At 34.7% G+C, this 5,992-nt stretch overlaps 1 pseudogene; it reads right to left on the reverse strand.

Moving 5' to 3' along the window:
• Positions 1-552: 552 nt before the first annotated feature.
• On the reverse strand, positions 553-4,936 carry LOC125101613 (60S ribosomal protein L9-like; annotated as a pseudogene).
• Between the last annotated feature and the right edge of the window lie 1,056 nt (positions 4,937-5,992).

The raw sequence follows: 5,992 nt of genomic DNA on the forward strand, positions 1-5,992 counted from the left end.
AAGTTTATCAGTTTCTAAAAATATCAAGGACTAGCATATGGGCTGAGCTAGGGTAGGGTAGGTTGGAAAGTAAGATTAAGAGGATCTTGGACACAACAACCATGTTTATCCTAAACACAAATTAAACTTACTGAGGCTTATCACTTTGTTCCACTCCTCAGCTGCTTTTTCACAAAAAGTTACTGGTATCCAGAGAAGTGACTCAAGAACACTGACCTCACAAATATTCAAATCCATGCCTCTGCAAAGTTAGACACCTTCAGGACTGCCCCTAAAAGTTCTAAATCCAATGGTGGACAGCCGCATAGTGTGGCCTGTTGCTCATACCATATTCCTCTTGCTGAAATACCCTTAATATTCCTTCAAAAAACAAAGCAAAACAAAACAAAACAAAACACACACACACACAAACAAGAAAAAAAAACCCACATCTCCCATGAAGCTTTACTAGAAAAAACTCCTGTTCTATTCTTTCTGTTACTGTTCTTGGCACACTACAATTTACTTCTGAATGGTTTACTTGCCAAATAGTTGGAAAGAATATTGGTTTAAGAAAAAGCCCCAAATCAATACAGCTGTTACTGCATCTTTAACATATCACAAATAAGTCTGAAAAATCACCTGGCATCTGCTGTTTCCATACCTGGACAACTTAGATCTTATTCCTCAGCCGGTTGAACTGTTCATTTTTCAGAAACCTAGACACTATCCAAAAATTTTCTGATACCCTTGTTTTTCACTGTTGTGGCTTGCTGAATCAAAGCAGCTGAGTTTGATACAAGTTCAATGTCATTTTCCTTCAAGCATTAACTCATCTTTCTGGGCCTGAGATACTGAACAAGCAACACCTGGCCTCATCCAAATCCTGTGGTTATATTTTTTACCCAAGAAATTTTGGATTGCAACAAGAGAACCATTCTCCTGAATAACAACATTGATGCAGAAGTGAGCACACACAAACCTCATCTTGTAATGGAAGCCCCGGTGTAACACCCTTGACCATCTTCTGTATATGACTACAGATAGTTCAAACAGTAGCCAGGTCTTTTCTATTTCCCACATTTGTCAACTTGGAGCCTCTTCTTTACCTTTCCCAGGAGACTGAATTCTACATTGATGTGACTGCAGTCCCTTTGCAGAGTTTCTCCGGGGGCCCTTCACAATAACAGTGCATCCCTTCAGAGTGATGTCAACATTTTCTGGAATGTCAATAGTCTAACTGCTGAGAATGGTCTTTATTCTCGCAGTAGATGAGACAAAGAAAGCCCATTTTATATTCTTAATATTGAAATCCACATATATATCTATCAAGAATTTAATTTCAATATTCTTAAAAGTAGGTAGACATTAAAAGGAATTTAGTTTACTTAAGTAATGCTAGAGCTAATTTCTTTTATTCCATAGGTGTTCATAAGGTAGAATAAATTTCTATAAGAAGAAAGTTAGGAAATGTAAATTTCTGAAACTTTTCAATTAACTAATAGGCTATATATAATGTTCCATTAAGTATATTTTATCAATTATATGTAGCATCATCATTTCCCTCTCCTTGAAAAAGTGTTTTAAATTCACATACATGGCTGAGGAGGGGGGGCAATGTAAAATGGTGCAGTTGCTTTGGAAAATAGTCTGGAAGTCTTTTAAAAGGGTAAATACAGAGTTACCAACAATTCCAGCACTAAGTATATACCCAAGAGAAGTGAAAATATCTGTGTACGTGAAAATCTGTCCATGACTGTTCATAATAGCACTACTCATAATACATAGCAGCATTATTTATAATAGTAAAGGATGGAAGCAACATGAATGTCCATCAACTGATAAATATGGTATATCCATATAATGAAATATGATTTAGCAGTAAAAAGGAATGAAGTACTGACACAAACTGAAACATGGAAGAACCTTGAAAATTTTATGCTAAATTAAAGACTGCAGTCACAAAAGACCACATAGGTTATGGCTCCATTTATAGAAATGTCTAAAATAGGTAATCTATAGGGAAAGAAAGTAAATTAGTGATTGTCTTGAGCTGAGGTCCTGGGGAGTGGAAGGTCACCACTAAAGGGTACAAGATTTCTTTTGGGGGATGATAAAAATGCTCTAAAATTAATTGTCATGATAGTCGCATGCCTCTGTGAATATGTTAAAAGATATTGAATTGTATGCTCTAATTGGGTGATTTTTATGGTATATGAATTATATTTGAATAAAGTTGTTATAGAAAGAATGTTTTCCTTTCAGAACAAGCTTGCAAAAGATCTTTTTCAAGAACCATGGAATGCCTTAAGCAAAATAAATAAATAAAATTAATTAATTAAATAAATAATAAAACAAATGAAGTTGACATCATACTAAATAGTATTGTTAAATATTGAAGTTTGAAAAGTAGTAAGTAGAGAGTATAAAGTCAAGAAGCATTTTTAAGACCACAGAGGAAAATGCTAGAATTTCTCAGCTTGAGAAACACATACTTTTATTGAGTAGTCAAACCAAGGGAATGTTTTTAGTTATGAATCACTTCTATACTCCACACTCTTTCCTATTAAGTAAAACGTAGACAAGGAATAACATTCATATTTTTTGATGTGTGGAAAATTACTATTAAGTTAACTGTACTTCACGGCACTGTAGTGAACTAAATGTTTCCAAGAGAAGTTAACTGGCTCAGAGTAGGCAGCTTAAATGAAGCAAAATGATGCAGGAGCAACAGAGTTAGATTAAGAATCAGAAGACCTATTTTTAAAACTAGCTCTCATTTCTGTGGATTATTTAAACATTTAGCCTCAATTTCTTCTGTAAAATTGTGAGGACTCCTAATTGAAAGGGTTGTTGTGAAGATCAAATTATATATTGCATGCATATCAGAAAAAATATATTGTATGCATATAGAAAACTATAAGGTATTATAACAACTGTTAATAATAATATTAATTATGTCATATTAGTTAAATATCTGTTATGGTCAATTCAATATTAAATTATATTATTTAAATTCAATAAAATATTATGTGTAATAAAATAATTTTAATTGTTAGTATAATAGTATTATTTATTAATGTTAGTTAATTATTATTTAATACTTAGAGAACCTAGTATCACAATTCTAGTACAATAATCACTGGGACGACCAGATAGATAGAATTTGTATCTATCTATTCTATCTACCCACCTGTCATCACTAATATCTTTAAATGAAAAATATTTTGAAGAATTGACTATTCTATTTTATAAAGAAATTATGGATATTTAATAGGATGTATTATCAAATTAATAGCAAAATCTATATATGACTCCTCCATGTTCAGTTAATCCTACCAAAATAAAAACCATTATCCTGGATGCCTTCAAGATAATAATAAAAACCAGGACATCCTGAGAAATTTTTTATTTTTTTCTCACTTCTTCTGGTATTCATACTCCCATTAAACTTACATTTTTTTCTCTTCAATTGCTTTTTCCTTTTGTATTTGTAAAATTTTGTATTCTTATCACAAATATAATACATATTTACTGTACAAAATTCAGGAGATATAGACCAACAAAAAGAAGAAAACTGAAAATTCTTATAGTAACAGTGTGTTTGTACATAGCTCATAAGATAGCAGAATTGTGCTCTCTCTTTCAGTATGTTCAAATAAGATTTTTTTTTTTCCTGTTTTGCCTCCCTTCTCCTCTGTCCTGCCTTTAAAAACTATATTTATGGTGAGTAATATCTGTCTTTCCCACTTGACCTTGAGGGCAGATGTGTAATGCTTTTGTTAAAGCTCTAAATTTTCTCACTTAAAAACATGGAAATAAATGGGAAATGAGAAAGGTTTTATCACTGATTCTTTCTAGTCACTACAGTTTTCTGTTTATGCTCACCACTTATTTCTTTACTTTCTCTTGATGCCGAATCATTAAAAATGCGGTAACTTTTATTTTAGTACAGAGACGTGTTTTTGTAAAAATTTGGGGAAAAATGAAGGAAAAAAAGAAGCCAACTCTTCTCTCCTCATAGACAATCGTATTTAATATATTTTATATCTTCCTTGTCATCAAAACACATAAAGGTAAAAATTTTTAGAACAGAACTGTAAAACAGCTAGACATTCAGGTGCAATTTCTTTTTCAAGCCACAGAAATTTGGAAATTCTGTGGAAAGAATTATCTGAACGAGTCAGAGAGGACTTTCCTCAGCATTGGCTATGCTATGCTGCCTCTTCCGCTCTTCTTCGGAGACTGAAATTCTCCAAACCCTGTCTGGTTGATTGGATGTAGTTACTTTCTAGTTAGGGTTATGATTTTCTTTCCTCTTTGTTTGGAAGTTTTTAGTTCAATTTAAAACAGGGTTGCTAGATGAATGGATAAAGAAGATGTGGTATATATATGCAATGGAATACTACACAGCCATCAAAAGAAGTGAACTCTTGCCATTTGCAACGACGTGGGTGGACCTAGAGGGTATTATGCTGAGTGAAATGAGTCAATCAGAGAAATAATTATCATATGATCTCCCTGATATGAAGAATTTGAGAGGCAGGACAGGGGGTTATGGAGGGTAGAGAAGGAAAAAAAGGAAACAAGATGGGATCTGGAGGGAGACAAACCATAAGAGACTCAATCTCACTAAAACTGAGGTTTGCTGGGCAGTGGTGGGGTAGGGATAGGGTGGCTGGGTTATGGACATGGAGGGTATGGGCTATGGTGAGTGCTGTGAAATGTGTGAGCCTAATGATTCACATACCTGTACTCCTGGGGCAAATAATACATTGTATGTTAATAAAAATAATTTTAAAAAATAAAAAGTTAAACAGGGTTGCTGGATTTTTTTTTTTTTTTTGGCTGCTGTTGTTTTGTTTTGTCTTACTGTTCTCATGCTATCTACAGTTAAAAGAAACTGGCTTATTGGTTCTTTCCACCTCTCAAAGTACATTTTGTTGTTAATTTCCATCTTCCTTGTTACTGATAATATCTAAAGAATAAATATGTAATTCTGGGCACTGCTCTACAACAGCCTTTCAAGACATTTTGGTGACCAATCTTAAGTAAAGACAGAGTCCTTTGTCATTTCCTTAGTGCCTCCCTGTTTTATGTATTACCTGTAGCAAAATAAGGAACTTGGAAATTTGAAATGCAAATGGACAATTGCAGCAGCTTTCAGATCTAGTTCAGGAGAAACAATGTGCTGAAATTGGTATACAAAGTAAATGGAACTTATTATTTTTATTTATTCTCATTTCCTTCATTTAGTACAGGAAGACGTGATGATGTAACACTGTTTTTGAAATAAATGTGTGGGGTGTGTGTGTGCGTGTGCATCTGTGTGTCTGTGTATCTCAAAGATGTTTAGGCCAAAACTTCATTTCTAGCTCCTAAACTTATTACATTCTTTTTTTTTAAAAAAAGATTTTATTTATTTGAGAGAGAGAGAGAGAGAATGAATGGGGGGCGGTGGGGGAAGAAGCCCGGTCCCCAATGAGTAGGGAGCCACCCTCCTGGGGCTCGATCCCAGGACCCTGCAGTTATGACCTGAGCTAAAGGCAGACGCTTAACTGACTGAGCAACCTAGGTGCCCCTACAACATTCTTCTATAAAAAGTTAATTTTGGGGGCACCTGGGTGGCTCAGTGGGTTAAAGCCTCTGCCTTCGGCTCAGGTCATGATCCCAGGGTCCTGGGATCGAGCCCCGAATCGGGTTCTCTGCTCGGCGGGGAGCCTGCCTCCCCCCCTCTTTCTGCCTGCCTCTCTGCCTACTTGTGATTTCTGTCTGTCAAATAAATAAATAAAATCTTTCAAAAAAAAAAAGTTAATTTTTTCACTTGCCCTTTGCCCCCCAACCTGCTTAGATTCTGTGATTCATAATTTCAATAAATATGTTGCCAATACCCTAAACCTTTTTTCCCTCTGTCTTTTCATCACATTTCTCTGGCAAAAACCTCAATCCCTGGGGAATGCAAACATCTATTTTTTCAGTGTCTGTGCCCCAGCTGCCAGGTCTTGGTAGAAAA

This window comes from Lutra lutra, chromosome 6 (genome assembly GCF_902655055.1).
Source record: "Lutra lutra chromosome 6, mLutLut1.2, whole genome shotgun sequence".
Classification (NCBI taxonomy): domain Eukaryota; kingdom Metazoa; phylum Chordata; class Mammalia; order Carnivora; family Mustelidae; genus Lutra; species Lutra lutra.